The sequence below is a fragment of the Hyperolius riggenbachi genome, chromosome 3 (genome assembly GCF_040937935.1).
Source record: "Hyperolius riggenbachi isolate aHypRig1 chromosome 3, aHypRig1.pri, whole genome shotgun sequence".
Lineage (NCBI taxonomy): Eukaryota > Metazoa > Chordata > Amphibia > Anura > Hyperoliidae > Hyperolius > Hyperolius riggenbachi.
The window spans coordinates 73,810,976-73,830,593 of record NC_090648.1 but is presented as its reverse complement, the minus strand read 5'-3'; the positions used below and the strand labels follow the sequence as shown (position 1 = coordinate 73,830,593).

General features: G+C 45.2%; 1 protein-coding gene across 2 annotated transcripts in view; it reads left to right on the top strand.

Annotated features, from left to right (window-relative positions):
• Positions 1 to 19,618, top strand: part of LOC137562738 (3',5'-cyclic-AMP phosphodiesterase 4B-like) — an 810,374-nt gene that overhangs the window by 709,847 nt on the left and 80,909 nt on the right. The gene's annotated exons all lie outside the window — the stretch shown is intronic.

The following is a 19,618-nucleotide window of genomic DNA, read 5'->3' as shown; positions in this document are numbered from 1 at the left end:
CCGGAGCGGTCGCACAGGGCGCCAGCTTCTAGGTAGGCGCCATACACGCAGTTCATCTGGCCGCATCTACCTGTCTTGCAGCCGGGCGCCGGGTCTGTGACGTCACGTAACGTCCACGATCTGGCTGCGGCTTGAGGGCAGGTACGCATTGCCGAGCTACGCCCCCTGGTGCCGCTGGGGGTGATGGGGGCGAAGACCAGGAAGCGACTGGCGGCTGCTACTGCCTCTATCTTGAAGTGAGACAGTAGCGCCGCCCCTCCCATCACAGGCTACACTGGTCCTGGACCGGAGCTGCGCATAGGCAGCCAGCACATCTGCTTTTCACATTCAGTGACGGAGTGAGAGACACAGACACTCCTCCTGGTCCTGGACTGGCCATCTTCTTCTGGCTGGTACACTGTGACTGCACAGTAAGTGAAGGGGGAATGTGCCTATATACAGGGGGGGGGGGGGGGAGATGATATGGGAATCTGCTCTTATCTACTTTTATCTACACTAAGGGGATCTGCCAATCAGGGGTTTATGCCAATACAGGGGTGGGGAACTGCTCTTATCTACACTAAAGGGGATCTACTAATGCTAAAAGGGGGATATGTCTATATGGGGGGGGGGGAGTAATCTGCTTATCTACACTAAAAGGGGATCTACCCAATGCTAAAGGTGGGTATAACTATACACGCTAAAGAGGGGGGGGGGGTGCAATCTGCCTACATACACTTTAAGGAATTATCAAGTTTAAAATGCTGCCCCCTAATATACTTACCCGGGGGCTTCCTCCAGCCCCTTGCAGCCAACATGTCCTACGCCGCATCTTCGCTCGCAGTTGCCAGCAAGGGGTTCCGCTGTCTCCTCTAGTGCGCTTGCAGGAGCGCCACCATCAATCAAGCCACTTTTTCAACAACTATTAAGTACTTTTTAAATTATAAAATGCTGAAAAGTTATTTTAAAGCGAAGATGAAAATTTACTAGGAGATAACGCTAGAGAAAAGGTGAATTGCATATGGGTGTGTGTGTGTGTGTGTGTGTGTGTGTGAAGAGGATGAATGGGGGGGGGGGGGGGCGCCAAAATCTGGCTTCGCTCAGGGCGCTGTGAAACCTAAGGCCGGCCCTGATTAAATCTTATCCATAGGGTAGGGGCAGTCAGCATAGCTAAAGTGGTCCCCAAATCTCCAGCTATGCCACTGCACCAACACCCAGGAATGGTTTCTTAAAGGGGTACTATGGCAAAAAATTGTAAAATTTAAAATATGTGCATAGATAAATAAGAAGTATGTTTCTTCTAGAGTAAAATGAGGCATAAATTACTTTTCTCCTATGTTGCTGTCACTTACAGTAGGTAGTAGAAATCTGACATAAGTGACAGGTTTTGGACTAGCCTATCTCTTCATAGGGGATTCTCAGCAAGGCTTTTATTCTTTATAAAGCTATTCCCTAAAAAGGATTTATACAAAGATGCTGGCCAGCTTCCCTGCTCGCTACACAGTTTTTTGGCAATTGGACAGAGCAACTGCCATTCACTAAGTGCTTCTGAAAATAAATGTATCCCTGAGAATCCCCTATAAAGAGATGGACTAGTTTAAAACCTGTCACTTCTGTCAGATTTCTACAACCTACTGTAAGTGACAGCAACATAGGAGAAAAGTAATTTATGGCTCATTTTACTCTGGAAAAAATGTACTACTTATTTGTATATGTTTATACATATTTTAAATTTTACAGTTTTTCGCTGTAGTGCCCCTTTAATGATCGCCACTATTCGAATGAATGAATAACCGCTGATGATGGTGTAAGCTGAATCCGTGGTCAGGTAGGAGAGCGGGCTACTCTTCAAAGGACCAGAAAGCGGGGTAAGGGCCCTTTTCCACTACACAGCTGAATCGCAAAATTGCTAGGGATTTTTAAATCGCTAGGGTTGCTACTTTATCATAGAAATCATGAGAAGTATTTTCCACTATAGTGATTCGATTTGTAAATCGCAATCGCTTTCTGGAGCGATTTTCAGAGGGCTAATGCAATGCAAATGAAAATCGCCAATCGCAATCACATAACAAAATTAATGAAAATTTCAATCGCTGGCATTTTTGATTTGTGATTGTGATTGCTGGTGGAAAAGGGCCCTCAAGGTGTATAAGGTGTATGCGACTTTGCAGTCCATACAGATACTGTACAAGTGATTTGATGCAATTAGGATCCAGTGTGCATGGACCTTCAATGTAAGTTATGTGTTTTAAATCTGTGAATTTGCGCTGTGAATAAAGTGTAACCCCTTATTTTTTGTGAACTAAGCCTGTGTTGTGGTGTTGTGCCCTGGTAGTGGCCACATCTATTATTGAGCACTTGGTGACTGCAGGCTGCAGCAGTGGAGGGGTAGAAGTGACAGCGCTGAGAATTATATACACATATAGGCAGGCCCGGGCCGAGGCAGAGGCGAGAGAGGCTACAGCCTCAGGGCGCAGTGTAGGAGGGGCGCACAACTCACTCAGCTATCATTCCCCTACTGTGTTTGAAGCCAGGAGAAATAAGAAAATGAGTACATGGCAGTGATTGCAAGCCAGATAACTAGAGATTAATGTGTTGAAGGGGACTGGGAGCCCTGTGGCGCCTCTTAAGGTCCGTACACACGCCGGACTGGAGGCAACGACGGGTCCGTCGTCACCTCCCACTGGGTGGGCGTTCCAACGACAATCCGGCGTGTGTATGCACTGTCGGCGGACTGATACGGCTGCTTCCGGGCGATCCGCCCGGCGAATCGCTCAGAAACAGCCGTGTCAGTCCGCCGACAGACTGTACACACGCCGGACTGTCGTTGGAACGCCCACCCAGCGGGAGGTGACGACGGACCCGTCGTTGCCTCCAGTCCGGCGTGTGCACGGACCTTTAGTCTAATAGCAATCAGCGTGTGACGGCTGGGGTGGGAGGGATGGAGGGAGGGCACTTTGGTGTCTCAGCCTTGGGTGCTGGAGGACCTTTTTCCGGCTGTGCATATAGGCCTGGAACCCACTAGGAGAGCTTTTCTGAGCACTTTGTGATTTGAAAAGCTCTTGCTAATGTAATGCTATGTGTGTAATCCCACTGGAGGAATGTGATGTTATAAAAATCCCCCATAGCAGCAATCTGCAAACTTGGCTCTCCAGCTGTTAAGGAACTAAAAGTCCCACAATGCATTGCGGGAGTCTGACAGCCACAGTCATGATTCATAAAGGCAAATGCATTGTGGGACATGTAGTTCCTTAACCTATTTTGGTTCCTGGACGTAGTTTCTACGTCCAGGAACCATGCGCGCTACCACGCGCTCCCGCGGCCGATCGCGCGCGTGCAAGCGCGCTCCCGGCCCGCGGTTCGTTAGCCAGGCAATCAGTGAATTGGGCTATGGTGCCCGATCACTGATTGCTCTCCCCCGCTGAAAAAGCGTCAGCTTCTCTCGGAAGCTGTGCTTTTTCTGGCTGTCGCCTCCCCCATGCGTCACTCTAAGCGTGTGTTACGCTTAGAGTGACGTCATGTAAACAAACTCATGGCCGCCATCTTGTGGCCAAAAAGTAAAACTACAACTAAAAGTATAAAAAAATAAAAATCAACACACATTTACATTAAAAACCTATAGTTTCCATCCCACCCTCCCAAAAATACCCACACAAAATGTTTAATATATAAAAAAAAAAACATTACAATAAAAAAAACAAGAAAAATGTAAATATTTACCTAAGGGTCTAAACTTTTTAAATATCAATGTAAAGATGAAATATTTCTATATATTTTTTATTTTAAACTTGTAAATAGTGATAGATGCAAAACGGAAAAAAATGCACCTTTATTTCCAAATAAAATATTGTCGCCATACATTGTGATAGGGACATAATTTTAATGGTGTAATAACCGGGACATATGGGCATATACAATACGTGAGTTTTAATTATGGAGGCATGTATTATTTTAAAACTATAATGGCTGAAAACTGAGAAATAATGATTTTTTTCCCGTTTTTTTCTTATTCTTGCTGTTAAAATGCATTTACAATAAAGTGGCTCTTAGCAAAATGTACCCCCCCAAAGAAAGCCTAATTGGTGGCGGAAAAAACAAGATATGGATCAGTTCATTGTGATAAGTAGTGATAAAGTTATAGGCTAATCAATGGGAAGTGAACATTTCTCAAGTGAAAACGACGGAACGCGAATGGGTTAACAGCTGGAGAGCCAAGTTTGCAGATCACTGGCTCCATAGCATTACATTAGCAAGCACTTTCTCAAATCACTAGCGCTTAGAAAAGGCTGCTAGTGGTTTTGAGCCCATAGGGGTAATAATCATTATCACTGCACCAAAAAAGAGCTAATACAGGGACTGGAGGTGGGCCCTTTCATTTTGGGCCCCATTTGGTCTCCTTAGGCCCATGGGATGGTCACCAACCCTGCATCTCCCATTGCTACACTGCTATGCATCCTCATTAAGGGGACTGTCCATTGCACTTTAACTTAATCCCCTGCTGAGCATTGACCCCCTCTGCCTGCCACAGGTCTGCTTCCCCTGTGTGAGTCCTGCTAGTTATTTCGGCCATCTCTAATGACTCAACACACATTCAGAGCGAGGTCATTGGCTGGTTTTCTCTCCCTGGAACTGAGAAGCTGTAGAAGAGATGTAATTCAGCACTTGTTAGTATTGCTGTGTCAGATCATATATTACACCAATGGTGCTTATTAAGGGACAGTCTCATTGTCTGAAGACGACACCTCACTCTTCCTTCGTTTGTCTCATTTATTAGAATCTAGTATTTTATTAGAAAAGTGCATGAGCGCAACCATCTATCCTAATTTACAGCTGCTATATTAGGCTCACAACAGGCCCGTACCCTGGGGCTGCCTGGATTACCTATCCGCTGCTATATTAAGCTTCCGACACCCAATTTAAACTCCCCTATTACCCTGTTTACATCAGCCGAGGACATAAAATAAGAGTGTTAACGCCTTCGTGGCTAACCGTCATCTCCATTCTCGTCACTCCCTCCCGCAATCGTTCATCAGCTCGCCTCTTCTTTAATTACAGCAGCAAAAGCCGGGCTTCAAATGAGATTTTTAGTTATTTCCAGGGATAAGTTGTGAATTTGGTTGCTATATCTCCCTAGGGGCTCACATAATACTGAGCTGAGATTGGAAAGAAGACATTGCACATAGAGAGCAGTTTATTTTTGTGTTGAATTATAATACCACAAGCTCTCTCCTCTTATGTGTCCCCGGTTGCAGGAGTTATTCCAGAGTCACGAGGCAGAACGATGGTGCGATGATCTACAGCCACTGGGGTCCAAGCTGAACAGGCGAGCGGGAGAAGGGGGCTATTGCTGGATGTAGCCTTACTTGCCCTTGTTTAACCGATTATTGGAAGGGCTCAAAAGACAGCAAAGGCACATCTTATAGAGCATTCCTGGTCTTCTGGATGGATGATGTACTGGTTATCGGCTCTGCCTGTTCAGTAAGCCTGCACCTATTCCGTAACGAGACCTTGGGCAAGTTTCCCTAACACTACTACTGCCTATAGAGCGCACCCTAGTGGCTGCAGCTCTGACGATTTGAGTCCGCCAGGAGAAAAGCGCAATATAAATGTTCTGTGTCTTGTCTCTGTTAGTGGCTTCATTCCAGCGCTGTCACTCCCATTGTACGTATTCAAGCAGTTGGTCTTTGGCAGTGGGGTAACAATAGGGGTGCAGAGGTAGCAACCGCACCGGGGCCCTTGGACCAGAAGGGCCCACCCTCAACCACAGAATTAGCTATTTATTGGTCCTGTGCTGATAATGTCAGTTCTATAGATGCCTTGATTAGTAGTGATCATTAACACTCGGTTTCCCATCCCCTGCTTGCACTACTGACACTGTGGTTGTCCATGATTGGTTTTGGTGTGCTGTATAAATTATGTATAGAGTGCTTGGGGGGGGGGGGGGATTCATGTAAAACTTGCACTGGGGCCCACAGCTGCTTAGCTACGCTACTGGTCTTTGGGGATCCTCAGGAGGGTTCAGAAGCACTTGTCTTCTTGAGTGCTTCCTCTTTTTTTTAATATTAATTTTTATTGATACAAAATTTCCAAATATAACTAAATCAATAGAAAAAACAAAGACAAAATAACTTTCTCCGCACCCCCCCTCCCATCCAACTTCCTATTCCCCCCCCCCCCTCCCCCCCCCCAGACTCATCAGTCCTCCTATAGTCTTCAGAATTCATAAGTTCAATCCATCCCATCCATTTAGAACAAGAACTCTCTCACCTATCCAATGGTAGAGCAATCAGTTCTTCTGCCTCTTTTATCATCAAAACCCTTTTTACCTAATCATATAAGGAAGGAGCATCTGGGTGTCTCCATTTAACTGAGATGAAACTTTTGGCTGCAATAAGCATCTGAGGTGAGTGCTTCCACAGATGGGTGGCTCCGTATTATGGTCGGGCGTGCATGCACAGGATGGAGCTGCCCATCTTCAGAAGCACTTCGGGACACAAGTGTTTCTGAAGCCTTCTGAGGGTTCCTGGAGGCAGGAAGTTTGAATGGGCGACACCAACAGAGGACCACAAAGGCTCTATAAATTCCAGCTTAAAGTGGATCCGAGATGAAAAAAATCACTATAACAAGTAACTTGTCTATATATCTTATCTAAAGTTTAGATAGTTTACACAGCAAATCTAGCTGCAAACAGCTTCAACAGTATATCATTATTTCTTGCTGTGATACAATGAGAGCAGCCATGTTCAGCTAGTCATCATTACTCACAGGCAAGCTGCTCTGCATCTCCATCCTTCAGCCTGTGAAAACTCCACTCCCCTCTCTGCCCCCTTGCCTCTAAAATCTATAAATCTCTGGCTGGTAACCCCTGCTCCTCCTTCGGGAAAAAAAAAACTCCCCCTCTCCAGATTGAGCTCCCATGAGCACTTGCTACATGGGAGTCAGAATGCCTAGGCACTGGAGGAGCTGTGGGCGAGGCTTGTTTAGTTTATAGAGATTTAGGGAATTAAAAAAAAAGTATTTGACTTGAGGAATGCCCTATAAACTATATGAAAGGTACACAATTCTGCAATGAGTAAAAGTTTATCTCGGATCCACTTTAACTTCCACATGTGAGTATCTGCCTTTTTTTTTTACAGCCACTTCAATATTGCTTTAAGCTATGTACACACTGAAAGATAGCTCGTGATAGCTCTAGATCTATCTTTCAAGGTTTTCTTATGATGTGATGTGTTGAAGGGCGATATGGTAAACAATCTGATCTTTCAACGATGCAGAATGTGCGACAAGCACTGTGGATTTTCGGAAAAGTGGTTTCCTCCCAAATGTTACCAAATTGGGAATAATGCTAGTTATGAAGCCATTACACCACCAGCTCCAGACACCTGAATATAGCGAACACACAGGCAGTGAGCTGGGGCGCTAACCAATCAAAACAATGAAATGAAGACCTCAGTTGAAAAAGGTGTCCATTCTTTAAAGGAAGGGTATATAAAGTGCTTACGTTTAAATAAAAAACACATGCTATTTATAAATATGCAGTTGATGTGTTTTTGACAGATTATATATTGTGTGTCTCTGAGGAAGCAGCTTTTTACCGTGAAAGACGTATTAGGCCTTTTTTGCTGTCTCTGGATATTCTGCTTGTCAATCCTGAACATTATTCTACGCTCTATCCAGAAAAAATGAAGACCAGACAAGAATTAAAGTGATGCCAATAACAATAAGGATTATTGTTGGCTCCTTTAAACCTCATTTTGTTAACTGTAGAGACTTTTTTATATTATTAGGCATACTCCTGTTTGGTCTTGTTCAAAATATGCCCTGACATTAATACCATGTGACGAGGAAAGATTTTACAATTTCCCTTTGCTTGGACCAGTAAACTTTTTTTTTTACCACGCTCCCTTGAGAAAACACTACATCATTAACATGTAAATTGGCATGTCAATTGGCATGTGTTTAACAGCATTCTTTCACACAGAGTTTATCTTAAAATTGATTTAGCAAGGTGCAAGGCTTTGTATTATTTTCTGCTCTACTTATCGTTCTGTGAGATTAATACGGCCTCACCGGTATGACTCGAGACCTCACTTTAGCTTTGCTCTGAAGCTTAACTGTTACTGTCCTGGATGAAGATGTTGGTATAAATTATACCTTCTTATGTAATTTGTATAGCAGTTGGTATTAGCCACTGTTTTGCACGTGGTTTTGTGTGTCTGTAGTAGTTGGAAAGGCCTTTATATTCCTGGAAGGTCATAGATTATAGTATAAGCATATTAAGTGCTGCAGTAAATTGCTTTAAATTTCTTGCCATGCATGTCATGGTTTTAGTGGAGGACAACAAAGGTTGTGTGCAGAGCAGAGGTGGAATCAGAACATTAGTGAGGAGATGTATGGAAGAGACACATTGTAGGTTACAGTTAGAAGTTGGAACTGGATCCCCTAAGTAACTGGTAGCCAGTGAAGAACATTGCAAAGAGGTGCAAATGTTGAAAAGCGAGATAAGAGGTGACTGAGCTCTGTAGAGCTTGTCTATAGGCCAGGGAGCTCTCATCCATGTTGCTGTTTCTCCAGTGCCACCCAAACACGCTTGTAAAGATGTTCAGTATGCCAAGGTTGCAGGCCCGGCCCTAGACTTTTTGCCGCCTGAGGCAAACTTTGAAGAAAGGTGAGTGATCCCCCCGTGCCTCTTACAATAGCGGCGGCAACTTAACTCTTTAAAGCTGGAGGGGAGCGGAGGACGGGGGACCCAGGGACCCCCCCAGAAGTGCCGCCTGAGGCAAAAGTTTAATCCTGCCTCATGGGCGGGCCGGCCCTGCAAGGTTTACAGTTGACATGATAAGGACATGTACAGTGGAGGAAATAATTATTTGACCCCTCACTGATTTTGTAAGTTTGTCCAATGACAAAGAAATGAAAAGTCTCAGAACAGTATCATTTCAATGGTAGGTTTATTTTAACAGTGGCAGATAGCACATCAAAAGGAAAATTGAAAAAATAACCTTAAATAAAAGATAGCAACTGATTTGCATTTCATTGAGTGAAATAAGTTTTTGAACCCTCTAACAATAAAAGACTTAATACTTAGTGGAAAAACCCTTGTTTGCAAGCACAGAGGTCAAACGTTTCTTGTAATTGATGACCAAGTTTGCACACATTTTAGGAGGAATGTTGGTCCACTCCTCTTTGCAGATCATCTCTATATCCCTAAGGTTTCGAGGCTGTCTCTGTGCAACTATGAGCTTGAGCTCCCTCCATAGGTTTTCTATTGGATTAACCACTTCCCGACCGCCCACTACACAGGGGCGGCGGGGAAGTGGAGCCCTGCAGGACGGCCTCACCCACAGAGGCGGCGGTCCATTTAAGGGCATGGGCGGAGCGATCGCGTCATCCGTGACGCGATCCTCCGCCGGCGCCTGTCACCGCTCGCTCGCCGCAACATCCCGCCGGCTATACGGAAGCGCCGGCGGGATGTTAACCCCGCGATCGCCGCATACAAAGTGTATAATACACTTTGTAATGTTTACAAAGTGTATTATACAGGCTGCCTCCTGCCCTGGTGGTCCCAGTGTCCGAGGGACCACCAGGGCAGGCTGCAGCCACCCTAGTCTGCACCCAAACACACTGATTTCTCCCCCCCCCTGCCCCAGATCGCCCACAGCACCCATCAGACCCCCCCCTGCCCACCCCCCAGACCCCTGTTTGCACCCAATCACCCCCCTAATCACCCATCAATCACTCCCTGTCACTATCTGTCAACGCTATTTTTTTTTATCCCCCCCCCCTGCTCCCTGCCCCCTCCTGATCACCCCCCACCCCTCAGATTCTCCCCAGACCCCCCCCCCAGACCACCCCCCCCCTGTTTACTGTATGCATCTATCCCCCTGATCACCTGTCAATCACCTGTCAATCACCCGTCAATCACTCATCAATCACCCGTCAATCACCCCCTGTCACTGCCACCCATCAATCAGCCCCTAACCTGCCCCTTGCGGGCAATCTGATCACCCCCCCACACCAATAGATCGCCCACAGATCCGACATCAGATCACCTCCCAAATCCATTGTTTACATCTATTCTCTCCTCTAAACACCCACTAATTACCCATCAATCACCCATCAATCACCCCCTATCACCACTTGTCACTTTTACCTATCAGATCAGACCCTAATCTGCCCCTTGCGGGCACCCAATCACCCGCCCACACGCTCAGATTGCCCTCTGACCCCCCCTTATCAATTCACCAGTGCATTAATTACATCTGTTCTTCCCTGTAATAACCCACTGATCACCTGTCAATCACCTGCCAATCACCTATCACCCATCAATCACCCCCTGTCACCCCCTGTCACTGCCACCCATCAATCAGCCCCTAACCTGCCCCTTGCGGGCAATCTGATCACCCACCCACACCATTAGATCGCCCGCAAACCCGCCGTCAGATTACCTCCCAAATGTATCGTTTACATCTGTTATCTTCTCTAAACACCCACTAATTACCCATCAATCACCCCCTATCACCACCTGTCACTGTTACCTATCAGATCAGACCCTAATCTGCCCCTTGCGGGCACCCAATCACCCGCCCACACGCTCAGATTGCCCTCAGACCCCCCCCCCCTTATCAATTCGCCAGTGCATTAATTACATCTGTCCTTCCCTGTAATAACCCACTGATCACCTGTCAATCACCTGCCAATCACCTATCACCCATCAATCACCCCCTGTCACTGCCACCCAACAATCAGCCCCTAACCTGCCCCTTGCGGGCAATCTGATCACCCACCCACACCAATAGATCGCCCGCAGATCCGACATCAGATCACCACCCAAGCGCAGTGTTTCCATCTATTCTCTCCTCTAAACACCCACTAATTACCCATCAATCACCCATCAATCACTCCCTATCACCACCTGTCACTGTTACCTATCAGATCAGACCCTAATCTGCCCCTTGCGGGCACCCAATCGACCGCCTACACGCTCAGATTGCCCTCAGACCCCCCCTTATCAATTCGCCAGTGCAATATTTACATCTGTTCTCCCCTGTAATAACCCACTGATTACCTGTCAATCACCTATCAATCACCCATCAATCACCCCCTGTCACTGCCACCCATCAATCACCCCCTGTCACTGCCACCCATCAATCACCCGCTGTCACTGCCACCCATCAATCAGCCCCTAACCTGCCCCTTGCGGGCAAACTGATCACCCACCCACACCAATAGATCGCCCGCAGATCCGACATCAGATCACCACCCAAGCGCAGTGTTTCCATCTATTCTCTACCCTAAACACCCACTAATTACCCATCAATCACCCCCTGTCACTGCTACCTATCAGATTAGACCCCTATCTGCCCCTAGGGCACTCAATCACCCGCCCACACCCTCAGAATGCCCTCAGACCCCAGCCCTGATCACCTCGCCAGTGCATTGCTTGCATCCATTCCCCCCTCTAATCACACCTTGAGACACCCATCAATCACCTCCTGTCACCCCCTAGCACACCTACCCATCAGATCAGGCCCCAATTTGCCCCGTGTGGGCTCCTGATCACTCGGCCAAACCCTCAGACCCCCTTCCGATCACCTCCCCAGTGCATGGATTGCATCTATTTTCCCCTCTAACCACCCCCTGAGACACCCATCAATCACCTCCTGTCACCCCCCTAGCACTCCTATCCATCAGATCAGGCCCAATACAACCTGTCATCTAAAAGGCCACCCTGCTTATGACCGGTTCCACAAAATTCGCCCCCTCATAGACCACCTGTCATCAAAATTTGCAGATGCTTATACCCCTGAACAGTCATTTTGAGACATTTGGTTTCCAGACTACTCACGGTTTTGGGCCTGTAAAATGCCAGGGCGGTATAGGAACCCCACAAGTGACCCCATTTTAGAAAAAAAAGACACCCCAAGGTATTATGTTAGGTGTATGACGAGTTCATAGAAGATTTAATTTTTTGTCAAAAGTTAGCGGAAATTAATTTTTATTGTTTTTTTTTCACAAAGTGTCATTTTTCACTAACTTGTGACAAAAAATAAAATCTTCTATGAACTCGCCATACACCTAACGGAATACCTTGGGGTGTCTTCTTTCTAAAATGGGGTCACTTGTGGGGTTCCTATACTGCCCTGGCATTTTAGGGGCCCTAAACCGCGAGGAGTAGTCTAGAAAACAAATGCTTCAAAATGACCTGTGAATAGGACGTTGGGCCCCTTAGCGCACCTAGGCTGCAAAAAAGTGTCACACATGTGGTACCGCCGTACTCAGGAAAAGTAGTATAATGTGTTTTGGGGTGTATTTTTACACATACCCATGCTGGGTGGGAGAAATTTCTATGTAAATGGACAATTGTGTGTAAAAAAATCAAACAATTGTCATTTACAGAGATATTTCTCCCACTTAGCATGGGTATGTGTAAAAATACACCCCAAAACGCATTATACTACTTCTCCTGAGTACAGCGGTACCACATGTGTGGCACTTTTTTACACCCTAAGTACGCTAAGGGGCCCAAAGTCCAATGAGTACCTTTAGGATTTCACAGGTCATTTTGCGACATTTGGTTTCAAGACTACTCCTCACGGTTTAGGGCCCCTAAAATGCCAGGGCAGTATAGGAACCCCACAAATGACCCCATTCTAGAAAGAAGACACCCCAAGGTATTCCATTAGGAGTATGGTGAGTTCATAGAAGATTTTATTTTTTGTCACAAGTTAGCGGAAAATGACACTTTGTGAAAAAAAACTATTAAAATCAATTTCCGCTAACTTGTGACAAAAAAATAAAAACTTCTATGAACTCACCATACTCCTAACGGAATACCTTGGGGTGTCTTCTTTCTAAAATGGGGTCATTAGTGGGGTTCCTATACTGCCCTGGCATTTTAGGGGCCCTAAACCGTGAGGAGTAGTCTTGAAACAAAAATGACCTGTGAAATCCTAAAGGTACTCATTGGACTTTGGGCCCCTTAGTGCAGTTAGGGTGCAAAAAAGTGCCACACATGTGGTATCGCCGTACTCGGGAGAAGTAGTACAATGTGTTTTGGGGTGTATTTTTACACATACCCATGCTGGGTGGGAGAAATACCTCTGTAAATGACAATCTTTTGATTTTTTTACACACAATTGTCCATTTACAGAGGTATTTCTCCCACCCAGCATGGGTATGTGTAAAAATACACCCCAAAACACATTGTACTACTTCTCCCGAGTATGGCGATACCACATGTGTGGCACTTTTTTGCACCCTAACTGCGCTAAAGGGCCCAAAGTCCAATGAGTACCTTTAGGATTTCACAGGTCATTTTGAGAAATTTCGTTTCAAGACTACTCCTCACGGTTTAGGGCCCCTAAAATGCCTGGGCAGTATAGGAACCCCACAAATGACCCCATTTTAGAAAGAAGACACCCCAAGGTATTCCGTTAGGAGTATGGTGAGTTCATAGAAGATTTTATTTTTTGTCAAAAGTTAGCGGAAATTGATTTTAATTGTGTTTTTTCACCAAGTGTCATTTTCCGCTAACTTGTGACAAAAAATAAAATCTTCTATGAACTCGCCATACTACTAACGGAATACCTTGGGGTGTCTTCTTTCTAAAATGGGGTCATTTGTGGGGTTCCTATACTGCCCTGGCATTTTAGGGGCCCTAAACCGTGAGGAGTAGTCTTGAAACGAAATTTCTCAAAATGACCTGTGAAATCCTAAAGGTACTCATTGGACTTTGGGCCCTTTAGCGCAGTTAGGGTGCAAAAAAGTGCCACACATGTGGTATCGCCGTACTCAGGAGAAGTAGTATAATGTGTTTTGTGGTGTATTTTTACACATACCCATGCTGAGTGGGAGAAATATCTCTGTAAATGGACAATTGTGTGTAAAAAAAATTAACAAATTGTCATTTACAGAGATATTTCTCCCACCCAGCATGGGTATGTGTAAAAATACACCCCAAAACACATTATACTACTTCTCCTGAGTACGGCAATACCACATGTGTGGCACTTTTTTGCAGCCTAACTGCGCTAAGGGGTCCAAAGTCCAATGAGCACCTTTAGGCTTTACAGGGGTGCTTACAATTTAGCACCCCCCAAAATGTCAGGACAGTAAACACACCCCACAAATGATCCCATTTTGGAAAGTAGACCCTTCAAGGTATTCAGAGAGGGGCATGGTGAGTCCGTGGCAGATTTCATTTTTTTTTGTCGCAAGTTAAAAGAAATGGAAACTTTTTTTTTTTTTTTTTTTTCTCACAAAGTGTCATTTTCCGCTTACTTGTGACAAAAAACAATATCTTCTATGAACTCACTATGCCTCTCAGTGAATACTTTGGGATGTCTTCTTTCCAAAATGGGGTCATTTGGGGGGTATTTATACTATCCTGGAATTCTAGCCCCTCATGAAACATGACAGGGGGTCAGAAAAGTCAGAGATGCTTGAAAATGGGAAAATTCACTTTTGGCACCATAGTTTGTAAACGCTATAACTTTTACCCAAACCAATAAATATACACTGAATGGGTTTTTTTTTATCAAAAACATGTTTGTCCACATTTTTCGCGCTGCATGTATACAGAAATTTTACTTTATTTGAAAAATGTCAGCACAGAAAGTTAAAAAAATCATTTTTTTGCCAAAATTCATGTCTTTTTTGATGAATATAATAAAAAGTAAAAATCGCAGGAGCAATCAAATAGCATCAAAAGAAAGCTTTATTAGTGACAAGAAAAGGAGCCAAAATTCATTTACGTGGTAGGTTGTATGAGCGAGCAATAAACCGTGAAAGCTGCAGTGGTCTGAATGGAAAAAAAGTGGCCGGTCCTTAAGGGGTAGAAAGCCCTAGGTCCTCAAGTGGTTAAGGTCCGGAGACTGACTAGGCCACTCCATGACCTTAATGTGCTTCTTCTTGAGTCACTCCTTTGTTGCCTTTGCTGTATGTTTTGGGTCATTGTCGTGCTGGAACACCCATCCACGACCCATTTTCAGTTTCCTGGCAGAGGGAAGGAGGTTGTCGTTCAGGATTTCACGATACATGGCTCCATCCATTTTCCCGTTAATGCGATTAAGTTGTCCTGTGCCCTTAGCAGAAAAGCACCCCCAAAGCAAAATGTTTCCACCCCCATGCTTGACGGTGGGGACAGTGTTTTGGGGGTCATAGGCAGCATTTTTCTTCCTCCAAACACAGCGAGTTGAGTTAATGCCAAAGAGCTCTATTTTGGTCTCATCAGACCACAGCACCTTCTCCCAGTCACTCACAGAATCATTCATGTGTTCATTGGCAAACTTCGGACGGGCCTGCACATGTGCCTTCTTGAGCAGGGGGACCTTGCGAGCCCTGCAGGATTTTAATCCATTGCGGTGTAATGTGTTTCCAATGGTTTTCTTGGTGACTGTGGTCCCTGCTAATTTGAGGTCATTCACTAACTCCTCCCGTGTAGTTCTAGGATGCTTTTTCACCTTTCTCAGAACCATTGACACCCCACAAGGTGAGATCTTGCGTGGAGCCCCAGAGCGAGGTCGATTGATGGTCAGTTTGTGCTCCTTCCATTTTCGAACAATCGCACCAACAGTTGTCACCTTCTCTCCCAGCTTCTTGCTAATGGTTTTGTAGCCCATTCCAGCCTTGTGCAGGTCTACAATTTTGTCTCTGACATCCTTGGACAGCTCTTTGGTCTTTCCCATGTTGGAGAGTTTGGAGTCTGCTTGATTGATTGATTCTGTGGACAGGTGTCTTTTATACAGGTGACTTGTTAAGACAGGTGTCCTTAATGAGGGTGACTAATTGAGTAGAAGTGTCTAACCACTCTGTGGGAGCCAGAACTCTTAATGGTTGGTAGGGGTTCAAAAACTTATTTCACTCAATGAAATGCAAATCAGTTGCTATCTTTTATTTAAGGTTATTTTTTCGATTTTCCTTTTGATGTGCTATCTGCCACTGTTAAGATAAACCTACCATTGAAATTATACTGTTCTGAGACTTTTCATTTCTTTGTCATTGGACAAACTTACAAAATCAGTGAGGGGTCAAATAATTATTTCCTCCACTGTATCAGTGAGATCAGAAACGCTGTCCCCAACTGATGTGACGGAGTTGTGATAATATGCAGCTGCTGTCTCTGAGTCCGGGAAGGAGGACACATTGAGAGGAGGTTGGAGAAGCACTTTCTGCAGATTTTGATTGGTCCAGTTTCAAGCTGCATGAAATTTGCTGGCAAGCCAGAATTCCTTTGCCTCTCAATGGCCAGCTCTAGAAGAGAGTAGCAAGAGATTAGATAGTAAAAATCAGTAACAGAGTAGAAACGGATGAAAATGAGGTCAAGTGTGTGACCATTGGAGTTAGTGAAGAGGATCAGGAGGTAGGATGGGCTAAGCGACAGAATTTTAGTGGCAGCAAATTCACTTATAATGATAGCAGTAATATCAGTAGACAGGAACTGGAAAGGGTACAAAGAGAAAATGACCAAGAAAAAAGCAGTAGAGCTAAGCAGGGGCATAGCAATAGAGGGTGCAAAGGTTGTGACCACATCAGGGCCCTTCGCGCCAGAGGTATTAGCTCTCTGCCGTATTAGCTCTCTATTGGTCCTGTGCTCATAATAATCACTTCTATAGATACTTTGAATAATGGTAATCATTAACAAACTGTTCCCCATCCCCTTCTTGCATCTCTGACACTGTAGTTGCCACTGGCAGGTGTTGGTGCGTTGTATCAATTGTTATATATAGAATGCTTGGGGGGCCTCAAGGTAAAACTTGCATCAGAGCCCACAGCTTCTTAGCTACACCACTGGAGCCAAGATGTTGAATAACTGTGCCTGAGAAAAGGGGGATATACTGAATGCAGAATGGGACCACTCCACACTGTGCACAGGGGCAGATTTCTGAAAAGGTCACAAAGGTTCAGGCCTTGGGGCAGCTGCTGATCGAGGCGGAACCTGGACGTGAAATAGGGGCTGCCACATATGAAAGAAAAGGCTGAAAATTGAGCAATACAAAAATGTGTCAAATTCAAAAAGGAAGCGGACGCCTAAGGGAGCTAAAGAAAACCGCTGCAGTACATGGATGTCACACATGGAAGAGGGGGCTGCACATGGAATGGGAGGGGCACTGCTGCACATGGAAGAGGTGCCCCAACATACTTGGCCCAGGGTGGAAGAAGTATAAATCTGGCTCCGGACACAAGACAGCAGAATGTATCCATATATATATTTTTTTTTTCTTAATAGATTATGGATGGATGCACACTAAAATGGAAAACTAATTTACATCACAGAATGGCTTATACACATGTCCCCCAAGCCAACTTCTCTTTGCCACAGTGGAGTATTCCTTTAAAGAGGAGCTGTTAGGTATAAGGTCTCAGAGAAAATAAACACATATATCAGTAGCTAAAGATTGGCTGTACTTACATTACATATGCATTTCACTGTCCACGTTTGGATTTCACAGAATTTGTATATAGTATATGCAGAGATAGATGCTCCTGACAGCTCATGGCAGGCTCCATGTTTTTCTGTCAAATGTGTCGTCATGTCCTGCCTGCTTCCTGATCACAGATAAGCTCCAACTTGAACAACACAGTGTGCAGTGAATATTAATGAGCCATGTGGCTAGGAACAATAGCGGACTCCTGCAGAGTACTCTGCCCCGAGATTTATCAGTGCTACACAGCTAGACTGATTACAAGCTTCTGTAACGTCTCATTAGCAGCCGAGGGGAGGGCCCCAGAATGCTTTGCAGTTTAGCTGCAGCTTGCGTCTTTATGGGTCTATAACAGACTTGCTGATAAGCACACATCAAAGGTAACTGAGACTTTTATCTTCACTAATGGCTTTTGAGCTTCCTTCTAAACTGTTTAACACAGGAGAATAGAGGTTTAAATTAGCTTCTGCAGCCTGACAGTTACTCTTTAAGTTCAAATGTTTCTCCTTATTCTAGTGCTTAATATTAAGGTACTTAATATTCTGACCCCCAATTTAGTACTTCTTTTTACAGTACCCCCTATTATAATGTGCTCTATTATACTTCCCCAACCTCCCCCTGCAGAGTACTCAAGGAACCCTGGTTGAGGAAGCCTGCACTACAGATAATAATAGCATACCCTAAGTAGGAATGTACCGTATATATATTTATATAGAGTAGTGAAATAAACAGCCTCACCTACTTTTCAAGCCCATGCCTCCAGCAAAATAAGTGCAGGGGTTCCTCAAGATCAAAAAACATTTTCAGGGGTTCCTTGAGATCCATAAATGATTTGCAGGGTCACTCCAGGATAAAAAGGTTGAGTAAGGCTGATTACTGAAAAGGTATACACTGCATATAACATTGAGAAACAATGAATATACAAGGCCCAGCACTTATCTCAATGCATTCCATGAATAGATTCGCTTTCTCAAGTCTTCAGCTCCAGAGGGGTATAACAGTTGGTGTACACAGCACAAGTAATGTCTAGGATATGGGGGGGGGGGGGGGCAGAGGCGTAGCTAGGATTTTCAGCGCCCGGGGACAAAGACTATTAATGCGCCCCCCCCCAAAGTTAAGGTTGCGGCGCGCACAGCGCGCCGCGCCAAAAAGGGGCGTGGTCACATAATAAATGTGGGTGTGGTTATGGGTGGAGCCAAATGTATATGGAGGTTAGCAGGCTCACGCTCACCCACCCTCCCTCAGTATGTACCTTCCAGCATGTTCCAAGACAAATTCAGCAATCATGAGCCCCCCCCCCCCCCCCCCCCATCAAGACAAATTCAGCAATCATGAGGCCCCCAACATAACCAACTCAGCAATCATGAGGCCCCCAACAAGAAAAATTTAGCAATCATGAGGCCCCCAACAAGACAAATTCAGCAATCATGAGGCCCCCAACAAGACAAATTCAGCGATCTTGAGGCCCCCAACAAATCATGAGGCCCCCAACAAGACAAATTCAGTAACCATGAGGCCCCCAAAAAGACAAATTCAGCAGTCATGAGTCACATAAATAGACAGCATTTCACATAAATAGGTAGAATGCCCCCTTAATATGATAGACACCTCTCACCTGGCAGCAGTTCTCCAAAATACACTCAATCTGACGTGGTTCCCCAAAAATAGGTAGCCCCAGGTCTATAGTTGTCCCCAGAATAGGTGGCCAGCAGTATAGATGTCCCCAGAATAGGTGGCCAGCGGTATAGATGTCCCCAGAACAGGTAGCCAGGGGTAGAGATGTCCACAGAACAGGTAGCCAGGGGTATATGTGCCCAGTATATGTAGGCAGGGGTATGTGTGCCCAGTATATGTAGCCAGAGGTATATGTGCCCAGTATATGTAGCCAGTGGTATATATGCCCAGTATATGTAGCCAGGAGAATAATATGTGCCCAGTATATATAGTCAGGCGTATATGTGCCCAGTATATGTAGCCAGGGGTATATATGCCCAGTATATGTAGCCAGGGGTATATATGCCCAGTATATGTAGCCAGGGGGTATATATGCCCAGTCCACGTAGCCAGGGGGTATATATGCCCAGTATATGTAGCCAGGGGTATATGTGCCCAATATATGTAGGCAGGGGGTATATATGCCCAGTATATATAGGCAGGGGTATATATGCCCAGTATATGTAGCCAGGGGTATATATGCCAAGTATATGTAGCCA